We start from the raw sequence: 14343 nt of genomic DNA on the forward strand, positions 1-14343 counted from the left end.
TTATTGTATTTATTGCATTTTCCTAGCTGCCTTTTTTTTGTAATCTTTGATGTTCTGCAGATGTTAACGCGCTGTGTGGCAACTCGTTGCGAAAGACGCTATACTAAATAAAGATGTGATTGATTGATATTACATTTTACCACAGTGAATTTGCACAGTAATTCTGCAGGTTTCCCATGCCTGTCCCATGGCTATACCATGCATTTATCAGGATACCTTTTTATGATGTTTGCTGAATGCTCGATGGTTCGAAATGCAATTTCTTTATTTTGTGTTTAGTCTGTTTTCAAAGTTTTCTATGAGTAATTGAAATCACTTTAAACCAGCCCCACCATCAGTAATTTCATTTACATTCATTCATCACAGAAAATTTATTTAGAACTTTTACAAGCAATAAAATGATCTTATAAAAAAACACTCTGCATATTCCCAGAAAGTTACACCCACGGTCAGACCCCAGCGACTCCTTTTAATAGATTTCTACTGACTTTTAAGAGCATGAACATGAACCATCACAGTTTTATCTTAACTAATGTATTCTTCTTGTTTTTTGGAATCACTTTGTATATCGTTTTCTATTTCCATCAACACATTTAAAACAGATGTTTAAAGCACCCTGGTGGCTTCAATAGAGATCTAACACATACATTAGTAAGAGACACCATAGCAGCAAATGAGGTATTTCAGTAACACTGTACATGGTGTCTCTCATTACTGTGTATTTATATAGTAGTTACTTAGTACATACATATTTACTTACCCATAATTACAATGTTATTATGCATAGTTACAACATACAGTACTTAATGCGTAAATCTGTTATCAAACCCGCACACCACTTTATTATCCTGGAACATCGTTATTCGGTGTTAAAAGTAGAATTAACATTGTTAAGTTTTCTGTCAAATATATTTTTTGTCTATTGCACTGGTTTCAAAAACAGCCTGTTTGTGGGCCATTTTGGCTGAAGCCACACATGACAGAGCCCAGCTGAAGTTATAATTCACCAACACAGGTCATAGTTGGGAAGCTTGTGTTTTTCGACCTTATCTTTAAAGTTGTAGGAGGTAAAAGGGGGCTCTGGGAAAAGCAAGGACACATAAGAGCGTTGACAGCACACCAGCTGATTTCTATTTGATCACACCATTATCGGCTCATCAGGGATTGTTTTGTTCTGTTTCCCATGAGTACAAAAAGATAGATTTTTTTGTTCTAACGCTCTGCCTGACCCAGCGTGCGGCCCCCCTAATGTTCCACAGACGGCTCATGTTTGTGGAAGAGCCTCAGTGGCGTGTGTGCAATAGCAGAGCTGACGATAGTGCCGTGTTTACAGCAAGATGTTCATCAGGAAAAATAAATCATGCACTCAAACAGCACATGGGAACACACTCAAGAAGCAACATCCTTCATGATAGTGTCGTTTGCAAGGTTATTTTTTTATATATTATTTCTCTTTTTTTCTGTTTCATGGTACTTACCATTAGAGGAGTGATAGGTGGTAACACTTTACATGAAGAGTCTCTAATCACTGAGTATTTACATAGTAGTTGTTTAGTAAATGCATGTTTACTTACTCATATTCACAATGTTATTATGCATAGTTACAACGCGCTCAATGTGTAAATCTTTTTGCACGCTATATGTAAGTACACAATTGTATCAGAAAAGGGTGAGGGGTTGGGGTTTGGGTTGGGGTTGGGGTTTGGGTTAGGGTTGGGGTTGGGGTTTGGGTTAGGGTTGGGGTTGGGGTTGAGGTTGGGTTGGGGCTTGGGTTGGGGTTGGGGTTGGGTTTGGGGTTGGGGTTGGGTTTGGGGTTGGGGTTGGGTTGGGGTTGGGGTTGGGGTTTGGGTTAGGGTTGGGGTTGGGTTGGGGTTGGGGTTGGGGTTAGCGCAAGAGCCAATCTGACGGAATCCCCAGCGAAGACCAGCGACCCATAACTGTGTGACTCACCTGCATCAGAATCCTCAAGGGCTCTGTATCACACAATACTAGCTGTTAAACTTGCTGGTGTTTTTGCAGCTCCAGAACATTTAAAGCAAGCATCACTAAGAGGTCCTTTATTCTTTAGGGTGCTGTTTGATTAGTGCTGTCAGCCTCCAAATAGCACAGAGGGTGCTGGTCTATCACTGTGAAGGACTCGGTTTTCAATGGATTTATTTCTGCAGTATGAGAAATACTTTATAAATGGCCAGATGTAATCTAATCCAGGTGAGTGGTTTCGCAAACATCAAAATATTATCCCAACAAATTATATTGGTGTAAAAAATGGATATTCTGATGGCTTTCTTCTCCTACCTGTTTTCTTTGGCGGACAAAAATGTTCTTTAAAAGTCATAAAATATAGGATCCACGTGGTCTGTAGTCTGCATATCGCTCTATAAATAAAGCCATGTGTGTTTCACTGATAAGCATTACCGTGGAATAAAAACAAAAAACTGAAAGAACTTTGTCTGTACGATTCACAGTGATGGTGGAGGCAACCTCATGAGTGTCCAATGAGAAGGGCATCGAAGGCGGGTTAAAAAAATAAGCAGGCTGAACATGAAGGCTGTGAGCATATTATAATGTCAGGGAAATGGGAAGCACTTTACATGAAGTGTCTCTGATTACTGTGTATGTACACAGCAGTTACTTAGTAAATTCATGTGCAATTACGTATAATTACAATGTTATTATGATAAATAGCACTTATACAAAAACGTAATGCATACAGGTGATCCTTCTCTTGTGTGTAATGTCTGGCTGTGGATTCTAGACTGCAGACAGAACTGGCTGTAGCACCAGTTTGATACTGGAGCGAGAGGAGAATGAGTTTCATGGTACAGTATGGAAATGTGAAGCTGAAGCTGGGAACAGGTAAAATGTGCTTTTGATCATATCAGATTCTGGGGGTAGAGGGGTGTGTCTGTCTGTAGATCCATCACACTTACAGATATGTGAATCTCAGAATGGACTTTGCTGTGAATTTGTTATATATTTTTTATATACTTGTCCATCATAACCTGGCACAGGATTTGTGTGTTGACCTTATTGAGAAAATCATTATCCGTAGTCAAGTTCAAAACTGTTATTGGAAGATAGAGTTTCTCTGGCTTAGGAGGGCTCCCTATTAAATCTCTGTTTATTACAAGTGACAGCATATGGAACGGAGAGGAGTTGTCAGTTTACGCTTGCAAAACTGGTGTTCGTAAATGGAGAGGAAAACACTGTTAACAGCGCTGTGGCACTTTTTACATGCTCACTGCAAACATGAGCCATATGTTCCTGTCCTCTGGGAGGGAGGGTTCTTATTTTGGGGGGAGGGAGAGAGGCATTGTTCAAACAGTGGATCTGGCAAGGACAATGGCTTAAGAGAAATACAGTAGCTTTCAGATGGTTTACTTTGCAAGAACAAGTGCAAAGGAGTTTAATATCAAGTCTGAAAAGAGTTTGCTCTTTCCTTGTTCCTACTAAGGGGGTGTCATTTAGTCGGACAAAATCAAATTGTTTTTTTAAGATTTATTTTGTTCTGTAGTATTTTTTTGTTTTTTTTAAAAAGCTAGACCTTCTATCTCAAAGGTCCACAGTCATCCGTCATGTATTTTGAGGAAATTTGTAAAGTAAAAAAAAAAAAAAAACACAACGTGTGCTTACTTCCTTTTCATGTGCCACTTTTCGAAACTAATTGAAACAAAATGCAAGTGAGGTGTCGGGCCGATGGTGGTCTGAGGTCCTACTTGGCTGCAACATCAAAGCGTGCCTCCCAGTTCAGAAGAAGCACCTGCATCTTATTAAGGAATGGTGTCATCGCTTGGTGTGCTAAGAAGGCCGTTCTCATGCAGCCACTCCACAACAGACTGGCCCCCTGATGTCCAGCATCCTTGAATTGCTTCCTCTGACCCAGGGCTGGTCAACTGAGATCCTAAGGGAGCAGTTCCTTCCCAATTTAATAACTTTAGCAAAATAATAAACCCAAAAGAGAACATGGTTGGAACAAAGACCTGGACTGTAACTTTCCCCGCCCCTGCTCTGACCAAAGACAAAATCAGTGTGGCTAAAATAAAATGTAGACATTGGTATACAGTTAGTCCCGATATCCATAATAAAATAAACTGAAATTGAGTTACAACACAGGGTATTGATACCAAGATACAGCGGCAACTGCTTTTATAGATTTGTACTCGAGAAATGACTATATCCCAACGTTGTGACTTATGATACACATGTAAACTCAAGTATACCACATGTCACAACATGCATTCTGTGTGTAAATCGTGCTGCAATGCTTTTAAAATTTGGAAAAGGGTGCGTGTAAAAGCTTTATAATCATACCCCCCCCCCCCCCCACCCACCCCCCAACCTTCATTTTTGTCTGTCAGGAGTTGTTGGTTGTCCAACTGGCTCCCCACCTCCCCGCCTATCTCTCAGACAGGGACGAACGCCAGAACCAAGCAAGCCAAAATACCGATACATGCTTATATCAAGTGCTTTTATTCTCTAATAAAAGAGAATCCAATCAGAAGGGCTGCCAAGTGAAAGCAGAGCGCAGCGTTAGCATGGGAACAGCAACTAAACACAGAGCAAGATTATCATCACCTTACAGTCAAGGCAGTACACAGTGCTTGGGCATACAAGAACAAATGCTTCGTTTATAATCAGGTGTAGAACTATAACAAAGTCAAGGCTAGCAATGCAGGGCTCTAATCTCATTTCTTCCCCTTTGCTTCTCTTGGACTGTCGCCCACGAGTCTGGTGTCTGGGGCCTGTGTTCTTTGCAGGCCTTTTGCAGCCAGCCCATCACGCTGTGATTAGAAAACGATGTGACATTTCTGCTGAAAGTGCAGTTTGGAAGCCTCCCACGAACAGACATCTGAAAGAGGATTATTACGTTTAGATTTAGTTTCGCTTGTTACTATTTTACAAAACCCCAAGGAGGAGGCAGGCACTCCGGCAGGCCGGTTTGTCATCATTCATCATGCAGGGAGAGGAATGGTCTTCTGGCGCAGCGGCGATCCCAGAGAGCAGTTCTGATAGTCTTGCATGTTTAACCTTCAATCAGGGGAGGCGGTTGTGGAATTGTGTTGAGAGACCGAGCTCCATTTGGCCTCTTTATTAGGACCTGTACCCAATATCGGGTTAGAACATCTGTAAACGATGATGTTATGATGTTTTCAGTGCTGTGCCTTTAAGACATGACCGTGCGAGAGACTAAAGGTCACGTGAGACTCTAATGAGCGAGGGAGAGAGCGAGTTTGGTGTAAATGTGTGTTGTCATGCTCCGTTCCTCCTTTGAGTTATCGATGTAGAGACTGCATGCCCAATGCCTATATGTGTATAGGATTGATACTGCTACAGAAGGGAACAGAGTTATGTATAACTCATGAGACATAATAAAAGTCTTATGCTGGATTCCCTGAAACGCCGCGTGCCTGTGTGTTTGGGGCCTCTCCTCAAACCTGCAGCCGAACCTTCCGCTAATGGACGACGGCCAAGAACCACTTGTAGCGACCCCATGACAGCAAAACTATTAAACAAACAAACACCCACAAAACTTCAAACACAGACACTCAGACACCCCATGATGTAAATATGCGTGACTCGATAGGCTACGAAAGGTGACAAAAAAAAAGAGGAAGGCCAAATGTTTACATTTTTGAACTGTGAGTTATAACTGCTGTTGTCCAGGAATGTGTACTGTAATCACACATGTTTCAGTTAATTTGTTAGTCATATGACTTAGTCTTCCACACTTTACCAGTTTAGTTTCCTTTCCACCTACACGTTTGGATTCATGTTTTCAAGACTTAATAAATCATTATAAAAAACAGAAAGAAAGAAAACAAATCTTCCTCTCCTTCTCATCAGCTTTTCAATTACAACATTTTCCTGGATTAGCCATTATGGAAAATAACTAAGTGACATTGTTCATATCCATAACCGTAACCCTAGAAGCAGAAAATACATGTCTGGCCTTTAGATTTGAGAGACCTAATATTGAGGTGTTTTAACCATGTTCTATTCACAGAACTCACAAAAACTTGTGTAATGCTATATTCGGCAAACTCATTTGTAAAATTGAATCCCAAACCATCAGTTCAAAATGATGTTTCATCAAGCTGGTTCCCCTTAACGTCAAATTACACCTTCCTGCCATGCTTACACATACAAATGCACACTTCCCTTATAACTGTCATATTAAAACTTAAAAACAAATCACAAAGCACATATTTTCATAACCTTGTAGACTGGCCTTCTCTTGCTTCAGTGCCAACAAGAGATCTGCATGTCAGACTGTCAATTTCAGAAAGTGTGCACGGCTAGTACTCAGCACACATATACATATTCCCACACAAAAAAACAGGCTTATAAATAAACATGTTTTTTGCATCTAGAGCTGGTGGAGAGGAAATTATGTAGCTTGCCTTTACTTTTTTTTTTATCACAACCATGCTGCACTTGAATCCCTTAAGATCTCGCCAGTGTACCTACCATTTTCAGAAATGTTGCTTGTGTTCTGTAATGGCTGGTACTGATAGGCTCAATCGGACACAGACAAGCCCTCAAGTAGCCTACCGCATGTTTCGTTAGGGTAATGAAATGGATGGAGCACTGTGATTGGCCAGTTTTTCGCATCTTGTCAAGCCTTTAAGGCACCTAAAATGTTGCTTAAAAAAAACCCAAAAAAGACTGAAACCAAAAGACAAAAGCGTAGCTCCCAAAGTGAGATAACAGCGTGCCTCACCTCTTTGATTATGATGCACTGCTTGTAAGTTATGCCAGAAGGTCTAGTGCAGACGATATGGAGCACAGTCATCCACGACTTATGGAATTGATTTTTGCCAGGATTTTGAGTGTTTTATTCTTTAAATAGTTTAATACCATCTGGTACTGTCGCACCAGGAGCTTCATGATGTATGTTACTTTCATCCAGGTGTCTTCAAAGTACAAAACATATCCATGTCCAAGTGAATGATGTGGGTTTTTTTTTTTTTTTTGGTGTACAATATTAGGTCAGATTGATCAGGAATGATTGTATCTGGAGAATGGACAAAGAACACTATCAAACGAAATCCACAAAGGCAACTAAAAGCAGCGAGAGAAGATTTTGTTAAAACCGTGACAGATCATTTAAAACCAGCAATGGCTGTAGATTTCCCAACAAACTTTGTAACCACGGTAACAGGAAAAAGTGAGGAAAATTGATCATTTTTAAATATTTCAGACACATTCCACAGTCAACCCACACAGCAGTGTTTCATTTCCAGTTTTTATTCCACATTATAAACTGCTGAGGATCTTTCAGCCAATCAGAATGCACAGTTTGGCTGCGCTATGTCACGTGACATTAGAATGCAACCCCTTTCATGACATCAGTATAGTCAAAGTCACCTGCTTTACAAAGCCACGCCCAAAGCACCTCTTGGAATACGCTTGGATTGGAACGTCAATTCAGAACGTTGACATGACAATGGGACATGAATCCCAGCCTTTAAATAGTATTCTCTTTATCAGCCGTTTCCCTGTTTTCAATGAAAATCACTTTGGACTAGAAAGGCTGGCCATGAGCTGGATTTCTTTTAAACTTGCATATTGACGATAAAGCAGTATATAGTATATGCATGATGAGCTATCTTTTCTCATGCCCTGTTTTTTATAAGGCAGTCAAATGTCCAAACCCAACACAATCAGGAGATGTGAAAGGAAACAATACAGCAGCTTGTTTTGTCTACACAACTCGGCATGTTTTGTCAACATTGGGAGAGTCATTATCTTTTTGACCTGCAGTTCTCGGAAAGGTATCAATGCCTGTTCTTTATGAAGTCCCCCCTATTTCCAGCCTCTGCACAGTGGACATCTTTTTTAGATTGGTTTCATAGCACCAGCAACGCCTAGGTCAAATGAGGTGAAGAGCTCTATAACTTCTTGTGCAAACAAGCATGGCACAGTAACACGAAAATAATCAAGCCGACAAGTGCACAAAATCTCATTAATCCCCTTCTTACCTCAAATTGCTTCTGGGCAGGAGAGTGCTCCTTCCCATATCTATCAGGGCACCTGGCTTAGAAGATATTAGACACAAACCATTTTTATTGATCTTATAGAACAAAGAGAATATGAATGTCCTGATCCCAAACCGTTACGTCGAGATCACAAAATAAATGATTTCAGGATCTAGACACAGCAATGCGGGATACAGCAAAGATAAAGTCCTGTGTTTCTTGTAGACGCAGCAGGGGGCTTGTGACACTCTTGACAATAATGTAAAACAATGCATATCGTGCATGTTGTTCTGCAGTTACAGTATAACAGATTCCCATAATGGCATTAACCAAAAAGTTTTGACTACTTAGACGAATCCGCACTCAATCATCTGCGACAACACGCGTTGAAACCATTTCAACAAACTCATTGTGAAAACATGATCATCGCCAATTCGTTTCCTCTAGCACAGAAGATGACTCGATTCAAAAGTGAGTTAAGCCACGGGGAGCAGGTCTCTAAATACGGCACCGACATTCTTTGCACCAAGAGGGGACCTCTCTGAGATGGGATGTTTTTTCAGCCCAGTCATGAATCCCAGAACTCGGATGAAAGCCTTTGGGAAAGAGGGCTTGCAAAGTGCATTTGAGCGCGTCCTTATACAAACCGCCTGGGGCAATGGTCCCATGAGACTGGGGAACCCATTCAAGTGTTTCATTGTACCACAGTGCTATTGTACAGAAATCATAAGCCGCATACACTAGCCCTCAACCTTATAAAACATAACACGTGGGGAATGTGGTTGCTGTATAATTGTACAAATATGTTATATGTAAGGTATGTGGTAATAGAATGTGATAATAGCTGTACTGAATGTTCTCAGAACTGGAGGTTCATTTGGCAGAGATATGTATAATTTATAACATAGTTTATTGGTTTGATTATAATAAAACGCAGTTGGTTGAAGGGAATATAAAATTGACCTTTTAGCATATGAAGCCATCCCTTGCACAGTACCACAGTAAATTTGCACTGTGGTGTTGCAGTTTTCTCACACATTTCCTGTGGTTATACCATGCATTTACCATGGCTTGCCATGTTTTTTTAATGTGCTTAACCACATATCTCTCCATGCTTTCCGATGCTTTCCAATGCTGTGCCATGCTTTCGCTATGGTGTATTATGCTTTTACTATGGTGAGCTTTTATAAGGGATAACCCGACTGGAGTGGTAGCATTTTATTTAGCATAGCAACGAAGAGGTAAGACGATACCTCAAATAAGAGCACACAATAACTACAGGACCCTGCTTCCACCTGCACCATTCTGCATCTGTCATCCAGTCAAAAACAGCACCAGAAGGATGTCATAAATAAAGCATGTTTAACAAACGGCTCCAGCCAATATAATCATCGGCCTGCTGATTGATCACCTGCTCTCTGTTTAACTCAAAGATGACTGCGTGGCTTATAGAGTCGTCTGTGTTTAATCTAATCCGGACACTAAATAAAGCAACGGTCACATGTATGCCGAATTAATCCGCAGGTGATGTCATCGAAGTTGGAGAGCTGGGCTTGGTCAGCTCTGTGAGCAGACAATGCTTGTGGCTGGCACATGCAGGCATATTCTGGGAAAAGACATAGGTCACTGAGCTGTAGAATTTATAGCTCAGATTTTTTGGATTGTAATATCTCTGTCAGCGTGCTGTATATAAATATATGGAAGCTAATAAATTAGAAGCTACAGATATGACGGCTGGTGGATGACCAAATAGGAAACAGGTTTGACACAGTGCTGTCGGTTGAGGTATTTTTAGGGTGTTGCATTGTTTGTGACCTTTTGTTGGGTTTATGACTAATGCCACTGGATTTGTGGTGATTAATAAGAATCTGGGCAGCCATGCATGTGCATTACATCCAAGCTAGTTTACCGCAATATCTGCTCAGAGAAATATCCATGAAAAGATTTGCTGAGTGCTGTATGAGATTGTCAATACTGGGCTTGAAAATGTTTTTCAAACTTGTCTGAAGGTTAGCATGCATGTTTTGAATGTCCAATCAGATTTATTGATTTTCTTAAAATGAGAGTCTAGAATTACACAGGATTTTTCATCAATCTTATTTGTGATTTAAAAGTTTGATTTGGTTAATCATGTGGGTTGCTGTTAGTTAGTTAGTTAGTTAGTTAGTTAGTTAGTTAGTTAGTATGTAAAAAGAATAATAGAAAACAATATTTTTCAGCTTTCAGCCTCAGGCCGCTCACTTCTTCTTGTACTGATATTACTATAACCCTTAACCTTATTATACTCATGCAAATAGCCCATCTGAACCATGAGATGTATCTGATATATATATATATGGTATCCTGATAGCCTGCATAGTGATAAGTATCGACCTCAGTGCTCAGTGAGCTCAAGCAGAGACCTGCAGGGCTGGCCTTCCAGGGGGCGCTAGCTCGCTGACATCCGCTGTAGAGCTGCGATGGGCTTGGTCCTGGGATCAGAGGACACACACTGACCTTCGATCCCCGAGCTATTGTGGAGATTGCAACAGTGAGGGTCCCGTCAAAACTGGAGAGAAAAACAAGGGTCAAATAATCGAGAGGGAGCAAAGGAATGATTTGAGAAGCCCTGTTCGGTTTCTCCTCCTCTATAGGTATACTGCCAGGCTGATCTTATATGTGGTGCCAAGATGCAAGCTCATAAACTTGTGCTCCACCGCGTCATCGTGCTGGCCACGTTCAATACCACTAATTCTTTACTCTTGTGAAGCAATATGTAACTGGAGAAGCTTGTATTCATGGTGCATTCTTGTCCCCAGGGGTAACTTGGGACCTGTGTAAACACAAATTACTGTTTGGTTGTCTTCTTAAACTGCTAAACAGATTTTTTGTTTTCAATCACAGAAAATGCAACGGCCTGTCTCAAGCAGCCATACTTGTCCCTTGGTGACCGATTGAATTAGATTTCATCTAACCAAAAGGATATTTTGTAAACTATCTGATGGAAATGACTGTGACTGAGACTAATTTGTCGAATATTTTCAGCTTTACTGTTTCTTTGTAAATGAAAGCATTATGTACATTGACAGCTTAGCAGATACATAAAATACTTTTGCACACATTGATAGGAAGATAGACAGAGAGATAGATTACAGATGAACTATAAATACTCTGGTCTAAGCCTGTTCATCAGAGTATTTATTTTGCAATTTCAACACCAGATGTATGAGTCGCGCAATTGTGTGTCACACTTTAATGTCACATCCAAAAATAAATTAATAATGATGCGTTCTGAATGCACAATGGGTTCTGTCACATTCAAAATAAGTGCAGCATGAGCTAATCTCTTCAAGCTGCTTCAGTGATGTTAGTATTAGGTTACCTTGGGGTCAATAATTATTATAAAGTTGCTTGGTCGTTTATTTTTTAATGACTGTCGTTTTCTGTAATAATGCCAGTACCATAATATCGCGCACACCCACAGATTCTTGGAGAATTTCCTCGTTTCATACTGGTTAAGCTTCATATATATTATAGTAGTCCATTTCAGGCTGGTTTCACTGACCCTGGTAGCACCTAGCTTACCCAATGTTGGCTTAGGTTAGATAAGACCAGAGCTAATCATTGTGAAACCAGCCGCTGGTATACTAAACGTATTAACTCTGGAGTCCCTGGGTGTAGAGGAAGCTGGCTTGGTCGTGGGATCGGAGGACACCCACTGAACCTTCAGTTTTGCTGAGCTGTGTGGAGAATGGCAGTGGAACCTCAGCCCTTGACTCCCCAGTCACTCTGCAGCTCTCAGTTCAAGCTGAATGACTCCCCCTTCGCTCCACGCGGTAGTGCTTTTACTAGGGGAGCGGTAGGGGTCTTTATTATTAATACTAATATACATTTTCAGTGCAGTGACACAGACTTGCACTAGTAGCTCTTCATTGCCGAACTGAGAGCCTAAACAGCATAGACACTGTCACATAAATATTTATAGTTTCATGAAAAATAAACAAAACAACACACACTCCAAAACTTGATTTTTGGACTCAACAGCCGCTTTTAACCAAAAAAATCTTGGCAAGCACCATTTCAGAGATAAATACGCACTCATGAAATCGGGAGGTTTGGGAGAAAGGGAGAAGAAACCTTTGATGCGAATGAATGAAACAAACAGCGTGTTTATTTAGATTATGCATCCCATACTAAGAAACATGTTTTTATACACTCGTTTGCTTAAAACAACACGTCAGTTACATGTAGGTTGAAGTTGATGTTTACCATCTGGAACAAAATACAGAGAAATAAGTCAGCGATGAGTTGGTGTGCAATTAGTATTAGGGCTTTCAAACTATTTAAAACAATCTTGATCAATCTTAAGATTTAAACAACATGATGTTTTTTTTGGTAGAATAACTGTATCCATCTGTGTGATCTTACGACCACCCAAGTGACCCACAAATTGGCATTAAACCCTGCAGACCCCAGACAGTCATTAATTTGTACAACCCGCAAAATACAACTATATGTAAGATCACCGTTTTGGTTTGTCGTTAGCAGCATGTGATTGCATGTGCACTCCATTCATTGACCGCTTCTTAACTCAAGTTGCAAATTATATCATTTTAAATGAACCAAAGCTGTTGTTTTCTTTTCTTTTATTGATTCGAAATGTATTTGTAATAATTTAGGTATATATATATATATATATATATATATATATATATATATATATATATATATATATAATCGTTAAAAGTTAACTGCGAATAATGGACAGTTCCTTCTCTTTCATCTCCTTCTCAGAGCACACATACAGACGCATGCACATGCACGCACACACAGAATGCTGACCCTATCGCATTGCAAGGGGGGATTCATTCCCTTAGGTAACTGGTGCTTTTGAGTGTTTACAAACCAGAAGCTTATATGATTGTTACATCAATTAGCCCGCAAAAGGTATCTCTTCCCGGGATTTCATTTTTTTTTTTTTTCATTTAATTGCTATGTTCGGTTACAGTTCGGCGGGTGAAGAATCGCAACGGATTGCATCATCAACGCCCTATGCATGGTTAACCTGGGATTACTCGTAAAAATACGAGCTTGATGCAGTCCAGGGGGATCCCACAGTGCTGTACAATGCTCTAAAATAATCCAACTGAGATTTAGCGAGGTATAGGCTGATCACACCGCCTCCTTTGTGTTCATGTCAGCACCGCCACATGTCCAGTTCTAACGGGCTGGCAGAGTCCCGATCGGAACCGATTAGGTGTTGATCTGTAGCTGATAGAAATGAACGAGTCTGATTTCATATCAGCAGAGCTGGATTTGAACCCAGGCCTCCAGAGATGAAACTAAAGACCCCCACCCCCCATTTAAATCGTATTTGCTTCTTCAAATGAACCAGTCAAGCCTTTGATTCAGGATTCCTGCTCAGTGAAGTATGTTGTAGAAATACAAATTGCACAGTAAATTGAATTGTAGACCGGCGTGCTATTAGAACTGTATAGCTTTAACCTCAACAACTCGGCTGTGTGTTTATTCAGATCGGACTGACTGTAACTTACAGGGGCGGGTCTATAACCACAAATACCATGCAGACCCTGAGAATAAGCTACGAACACAATAAATACACTGAGCAAAGCCATTAGGGAAAGCTGTCCGGCATGACTGTGGTAATCAGACCTCAGGGTTCCCTGCTGACCTGTTTTACTTGGATCAGCTGAACCAGTTCCATAACCGCAAGAGCATCTGAAATCCAGTAACCCTACAAGCTCTGACCACTATACACCAGTGCTAGTCGCTGATGGAATTATATAACGCTGTATCCGCGTTTTAAGCATTAGAATATGTTCTTGGAAATGTGTTTCATTGATTTAAATGTGTGTTCAGCACTCCGGACCCTGAAAGATAAGTCCTGCAACGCAGCGGTGCAGCGCATAACAGTGGATGGGGCAAAGTGGGTGGCTATTTTTTACTACTTTGACGGGTTATACATCACAACGCCTTACCATATATACATTGAGAACTCCTCAGGTCTGTTGACTGTAGGAATGCGGTGTATGGAATGAGATTACGCACAGCAACGCACAGGAGCCACACACACGCAAAATAATTGGTTCTAAACTTAGAACCGAAAATGGTGTTGTTCTTTGATGTTAGATCATTTATTCCATTTTTTTATTTTCGTTTGTGCCACCTGCTGTGCTTGCTGACAGAGTAACCCTTACTATAAATATTACATCGTTTATAAATATAAAACAGCTTTGCGCGAATCTGGCAGTAGCCTACTATACAGACTCTACCTGTATATGGTAAGTCGGTATGATACAGACACAACGTAGGCGTTAACCACTAGTTTGTTAAAATATGCCTCCCTATATAAGCAAAACATGTA

Source organism: Acipenser ruthenus, chromosome 29 (assembly GCF_902713425.1).
Source record: "Acipenser ruthenus chromosome 29, fAciRut3.2 maternal haplotype, whole genome shotgun sequence".
Classification (NCBI taxonomy): Eukaryota; Metazoa; Chordata; class Actinopteri; order Acipenseriformes; family Acipenseridae; genus Acipenser; species Acipenser ruthenus.